The sequence below is a fragment of the Macrobrachium rosenbergii genome, chromosome 10, assembly GCF_040412425.1.
Source record: "Macrobrachium rosenbergii isolate ZJJX-2024 chromosome 10, ASM4041242v1, whole genome shotgun sequence".
NCBI classification, from domain to species: Eukaryota; Metazoa; Arthropoda; class Malacostraca; order Decapoda; family Palaemonidae; genus Macrobrachium; species Macrobrachium rosenbergii.
The window spans coordinates 12,046,183-12,053,682 of NC_089750.1; the positions used below are offsets into that span (position 1 = coordinate 12,046,183).

At 33.6% G+C, this 7,500-nt stretch overlaps 1 long non-coding RNA gene across 1 annotated transcript in view; it reads right to left on the minus strand.

Annotated features, from left to right (window-relative positions):
* Nucleotides 1-7,500, minus strand: part of LOC136842489 (uncharacterized) — a 58,832-nt gene that overhangs the window by 34,897 nt on the left and 16,435 nt on the right. The window contains exon 2 of the long non-coding RNA XR_010854234.1: nt 6,096-6,200. This is a non-coding gene — a long non-coding RNA (uncharacterized lncRNA). The remainder of the gene's footprint in view (nt 1-6,095; nt 6,201-7,500) is intronic.

Sequence of the window (7,500 nt, forward strand, 5' to 3'; positions counted from 1 at the left end):
TTGGTGGCCTTCATATAGCGTTGCCAGACTCATGATCAGGCTAACTTTAACCTTAAATAAAATAAAAAAACTACTGAGGCTAGAGAGCTGCAATTTGGTATGCTTGATGATTGGAAGGTAGATGACCAACATACCAATTTGCAGCCTCCTAGCCTCAGTAGTTTTTAAGATCTGAGGGCGGACAGAAAAAGTGTGGACAGAGAAAGTGCGGACGGACATACAAAGCCGGTACAATAGTTTTCTTTTACAGAAAACTAAAATGTGACATTTCCTTTCAAAATCTATGACATATTTATAACTCTTATGTGTATAATGTTTTCATCGCATTAGATTGTCCCTATGTGAAATGACGAAGAAAACATCGCTTCCAGCCTTCTAATATTAAAAATTCCAATTACTGAAGATGAGGAATTTTTTTTTGTATTTTCAGAACCTGAGATCTAATAACCGGTGAATTATGTCCAATAATTCTCAGTAACGATCTTGCATCGAGTACGATTCCAAGCCGCTTGTAAACCCACAGTGATTTCGAAGCTCCTAATAATCTTCTTTCTTTGGTTATTTACCAGAATTCTAACATAGGAAGAAATAATATTAGTATACTGATTGAAATTCATGTTTAGTTGGGCATTGGCTTTATAATTAAAGCTTTTTCCAGTGTATATTCAGAAGTAGAGAGCAAAAGTAAAAGGAGAATTCGAAATAAATAAATGGATAAATAAGTAGAACAGGGCTTGAGTTTAACCTCAAGCATATGTACTTTAGTTGTAAATGTTGTAAACTCGGAATCTGGATGACATGGTTAAAGGAAGTAACAGTCCGATGCAAAGGGGGTTTTGGGTAAGGATATGGATACTTGGGCAACGTGGAACGCTGCAAGAAAGTTGATGTTCAATTTGCATCAAAGCCAGATCACCATTCTCTCTCTCTCTCTCTCTCTCTCTCTCTCTCTCTCTCTCTCTCTCTCTCTCTCTCTCTCTCTCTCTCCGCTGATGCCTGTTTCAGATATCAGTTTTACTGCTTCCTGCTGGCTACTGCAGTACAGTGAATGACAAGATCTTTGTAATAGTAAACATATATACACAAGCCTACAGTGCACCACGTACATATATATATATATATATATATATATATATATATATATATATATATATATATATATATATATATACATAGCGAGGTCATCCAGCGCTGAAACGGAAATTGACAGTACTGAGAAATAACAAGCAAAACCCCGTTTGCCCAACTATTTAAGAGGGGTGGAAGAAAGAGAATGAACGGAGGTGTGTAAAAGGAATGTTGCACTGCAAGGGACGCTATATAAAATGCAATGTATGCTTCCATACATGTCTACAAACTACAAATGATTTCAATTTCTACTTTTCCATTTTTTTTAACAAATAGAATTACCCAAATTGTCTGGGAGCCCTTCCCCCTGAAGCTCATTCCACAGGGAACATTTTTAGTTTTTTTGTAAAAGAAAACTATTGTGCTGGTTCTGTCTGTCCGTCCGCCCCCAAGTCTTAAAAAGTACTGAGGCTAGAGGGCTGCAAATTGGTATGTTGATCATCCACCATCCAATCTTCAAACACACCAAATTGTAGCCCTTTAGCCTCAGTAGCTTTTATTTTATTTACGGTTATTGTTAGCCATAATCGTGCATCTAGCAACGATATAAGACATTCCACCACCGGGCCGTGGTTAAAGATTCATGGGCCGCGGCTCATACAGCATTATACCGAGACCACGGAAAGACACATCTATTTTCGGTGGCCCTGATTATACGCTATACAGAAAACTCGATTGCGCTGAAGAAAATTCGGCGGATTTTTGCTTGTTCCTTTTGCTGTCCCTTTCGTTCTATAAGTGACCAGACGAGGAAACGCAACGCCTTGACAAAGATCTCTAACCAAACGGGATATTTTCAGTGTTAATCTTAGCATCCCCTATGACAGCACTGAGTGTATTTTGTGCAAGGCGTCAGTTTTGATATACATTTTTTTATAACGTCTCTATTACACTGTCGATGAAATGGCGATGATAGCTGTCAACAAAAAGTAAAAGCGATAAGAGCGACTACTATCAGCGTCCATTATAGGCTTCAATAATTCACAATTTTAGGGATTCGCTATGACCCACTGCCCTTCGCAACACTTTTAAACTTTGATGGTTCATTAATGGTACAACGAGGAAAGGAACGAACAGGAATTATTCTCAAGGTTGAGGTGAAAACCAGAGCAAGGTCAAGTTAGAGGAATTGGCAAGCTAAGAAAGAAGAGACTTAAGGGAAAGGATAGAAAGTGAAAGGCAGAATATATATATATATATATATATATATATATATATATATATATATATATATATATATATATATATATATATATATATATATATATATATATATATATATATATATATATATATATATATATATATATATATATATATATATATATATATATATATATATATATATATATATATAATATATATATATATATATACATTGTATATATATATAAATATATATGTATATACATATGTATATATATATAAATATATATGTATATATATATATATATATATATATATATATATATATATATATATATATATATATATATATATATAAATATGACTATAAAATATTTTCAGTTAAAATGTAACAGGTGGCATTTAATTTATTGTTTAACATCTATACATTATCGGTTGATATAAAATGTACATGAAAAAAAGTTCTAGGCAAAGTTTTATACATTCTGCTCATAAGAGTGATTCGGTATTTGAGAATTTGAAACGTGTCTTTGAGAATCCACACCTGACAAACAAAAAGTCTTCGGATTTTAGCCACTGACATCAAATTCTACGATGTTACCTGAAGATCGGGCTGCTCTGTGCCTTTTCAATATTCTATCAACTAAAGTAGGCTGGAATGATCCTTACCGCGCTGAAACTATCAAAAAGAGTAAATTGAAAAAAATATCTCAATGGACATTTTCAAATTTGTTTGGTGAAATCCTTTTTATTAATTTTGGTGTCACATGAAGCACTTACGCCTGGGTTTTATGAAAAAATATTGAAAATGATGACCTTCGCAACATAAGTTCAAAATTAAAATATTTGAAGGCCTGGACTCTAGAGACATTGGCATTCGCAAGCAAATCTGTTCTACTTCTTTTTTTTCAATAATTTTTCAACACATTTGAGATTACTGTAGAGTTGTTTTGAATTCCGTGCATATTACTTGCTAGATACATATGATATCGATTCACTTTTCAAAACATCCGATTTCATACTGTGATTTTAAGCCACTGATTTATGACTCTGCAATTGTGATCCTTCAATTTTTGCTCCTATTGATTTAAACTTAGGCCAAATATTTGCATTCCTCTGCAGTAAATCACTGTTATCATTGGGCTAGCAAACAAACCTTGGAATAGTTGCTAGAATTTCGTTAAACTCCAGTCTCTCTCTCTCTCTATGAGGATACAGGAATTTTAACCTATGTGAATGTAAAGTTAACAATGCAATAAATGAAAATATGATTTTTCATGATAACACAAAGTTGATCATTATGTCATACGTATTGAAGTTAAAATGTTACAAAGAAAATCTAAAAGTTGTCTTGTTACTTGCGGTGTCTTTCTTAAAGATCACGTCACAGGGCAACGCAGCCCTTCAACAAAGTGTTACTGCACTTTACCTGTTACGTGCAGACAACTTTTCTTGTTAGTTATCTGTAAAAGAAAAGTACTGAGATTGCTTTGTTTATTTTTCTGTAAAAGAAAACGATTGAGATGGCTATTTGTCTGTCCGTCTGCACTTTTTCTGTCCGCCCTCAGATCTGAAAAAGTACTGAGGCTAGAGGGCTGCAAATTGGTACGTTGATCATCCACCCTCCAATCATCACTCATACTAAATTGAACCCTCTAGCCTCGGTAGCTTTTATTTTGTTTTATGTTAAAATTAGCCGTGATCGTGCTTCTGGCAACGCTATAGGACATGCCACCACCGGATCGTGGCTGAAAGTTTCATGGGCCGCGGCTCACAAAGCACTATGCCGAGACCACCGAAAGCTAGATCTATTTTCGGTGGCCTTGATTATACGCTGCACAGAAAACTCGATTGCGCCGAAGAAAACACGAAAGAGAACCAAAAGTTTCTTGAGTCACTGGTGAAGGCGATAAATTGCTGACAGTCTTCTGAGTCTCGGGTTCAAAGTCCATACTAATTGCTGACGAGAAATTTTAAAGCTCATTGGTATCTATTTCAACTTTCGTATTCCGCTCTCTCTCTCTCTCTCTCTCTCTCTCTCTCTCTCTCTCTCTCTCTCTCTCTCCACAAGGTTTTACGAATGTCATCACGTTACAAAAGCTTTTCACAGTCCATGGAATTCCCGAATACCTGAGATATTAACTTTATGGGAAAGGAAAATCTTTTCAGATCTCTCCGACTGAAGTGTGCAGTCTCTTTTCCAGGGCAGTTAATATCTATTCATATTGTTATTATCCTGAACTTTTTGTTGATCAAGATGCAGATGTCTTTCATAGGTGTTTCTTTGTAAATGTAATTTATTATCCTGTAAATGTACGTATCAAAAGAAGCCGTTTTATCGTGTCTAGTCGTTTCCTTAGACTTATCATCTTACCATATGAACAATATTTGAATTATAGCTACAGGAATGAAGATTTTGCAGGAATGAAGATTCTATTTGAATCATAGCTACAGGAATGAAGATTTGAATTATAGCTACAGGAATGAAGATTTGATTTATAGCTACAGGAATGAAGATTTGAATTATAGCTACAGGAATGAAGATTTTGAATTAATGATCTCTTTTTAGAGGAATGAAGATTTGAATTATAGCTACAGGAATGAAGATTCTGCTGAATTATAGCCAATGAAATGAAACTCTCTTTTTAGATGCTTGACTATTAACAGCTCCCTAATAAGTGCACAAGGGAGTCCTCAGTATGATGTTGATTTCACCCTTAATGAAACTGCTTACTTATATGGACTAGGGTTCTCGCTCCCTAATTATCTGGATAATGCATTCAATCATCACACAAAGAAAATCTCCGTGATGGAATGCATACACAGACCAAATACCTAGATAAATTCAATCATCAGATGCAAAATGGCAACACTACTCCAATACCGAGAAACGATATATGTAGAAAAATAAATGACATTCGTTAAATGAAATAGAAATTACTGAAAAATCAATTGACTTTGAAATCACGGGTCACTATAAGACATTTTCACAGCAAAAATCACGACCACCATTAAAATGGTTAAAACTATCTCCTCACTCGTGAAAGCTTCTTTTAAGGACACATCAGTTTCATTTAATGTACTATCTTCATTATAAACTATATTAATATGCAAGATAATATAAATTATAATAATGAAATAAGACACCTTAATATGGCCATAAATCCAGGTATTAACTCAGACATATATCATATGCATATATGCACATGCCCAAATGTATATTGAGGTGACAGTTAAATATTTGAATTTAGGATAACGTCTGAATGTTAATTCATTAAAATCATTTGTATTCTCTACAGTGATAATAATTATCATGAGGGTGAGAGAAAGACAGTGATAGAGAAAGCTTCAATAATTTCAAGATGCTTGCGCAGCAAACCGTTTATATAATTTATTTGCCTTCAACACCATAAAGTCTCCCAATAAACAAAAACTTATAGGCAAAAGAAAAAATATTGATTTTTTATACAAATTACCGGCTATTGTTAGGCTTTCTAAGATTTAAAAGATCAATAATAGAAAATTACTATACACGCACTGATTTATTTGTGATTTTAAGATAGTTAATCGCCATACCCACAAAAAGCTGAAGATAAAAATAATCAATATAGTCTTGTTCATAAACAAGGGCGTTATACATTTTTCTGTACTTTTTACATTTATTTTGGGAAGAAACTTTCAAAATACTGTAAAAGGTTTTTATTACCTCTCCCATTTTGTCATGAAGAACAAATATTTTTCTTTTTTAATTTTTCTATAAGAGAAAGAATTAGTAAAGGCAAATATGAACGCTGCAGAAAAACAAAAATATTGAAACAAACCTACCTCCCAAAACCTGCCGTTTAAGGAACTTCCGCTCCGTCGAGCAATGATGTTTTCCTCGCCTCGAGCAACGCATTGTTTTTGCTCTGGTGAAGGTCCTAACTCTGCGGGGAAAATAAAAATATTTTAGTGGGGATTTGGGCAGCATAATCTAAAATCAGTGACGTGTAAGTATTTATTTATAATACAATTTTTGGGAAAAATTGTCATCTAAATGTGCGTGCATGTGAGCGCTCATTAACCTCTAAAGAATTTTTCTTACCTCAGTGACTACAGTCTGTATTTACATAAGTGACGAGTAAGTATTTTGTTATTAGTAGTACTTTTCGTTACTCTCTCTCTCTGTCTCTCTCTCTCTCTCTCTCTCTCTCTCTCTCTCTCTCTCTCAATACCGTTTGTGCTAGGGTAGGCAAATATCAAATCTATACACATGGTTCAATTCATGGACACATTTACAGTCGAGATGATTTCTACCAATAAAAGTCCACACTTGAAGGACGCAGCAAAATCGAATACTGTTAATGTGTTCTTCTTTGAAGTGAGGGTATCAGGTTATTGCTATGTTTATCACGTCAGATATAAGTTAATCATAACTTCTTCGCATCAAGATGTATGATTTTAATTCTGATTTTCGTACAAATCACTTTATTCTTTATACAGTATCTATCTATCTATCTATCTATCTATCTATCTATCTATCTATCTATCTATCTATCTATCTATATATATATATATATATATATATATATATATATATATATATATATATATATATATATATACATATGTACACACACAATTTCCTACTTCACTGGCACTTCCTGCTTGTTCCATGGCATCACATTATTAACCACTAAATTAACGTTTTACCTTTACGTTGTCACCAACGCATTTTACTTCCTTTGCTATTTCCATGCATATGCAGTCATAATCACAGTCATTCTAATTACTCTCAGCCTAATTAGTGTGCCATTCAGCTGCTCATAACTTTTGTATCCTTTGGCTTGCTAGTTAGGTGTTCCGGTGCTTCATTAGTAAGGGCCAACTTCCTGGTTGACACATTTTACTGAAGGGATGATAAATCAGCATAAGCACCAAAGTTCTTTTAGTGATTATTCATATTTCCTGTGCTGTTCCTGTGCTGAAGTTGCACAAGTGTTATTATAGTAGTAATTTCTATTATTATCAACACATATAGGCTCATTTGTTCTACTAAAACTATCACTCATATCTATAAGTGCTTGATCAAAGGAAATCTTAGATAAAGTATTATACAAATATCATAATAAAGTGTTTACATTTATGTAAAAATCTTAACTGAAAAAAATGTATGTTTGCAAGAAAGAATGTTTAATTCAACATTGCAAAGGTGTATCTGACCATGACTAATAATAATAATAATAA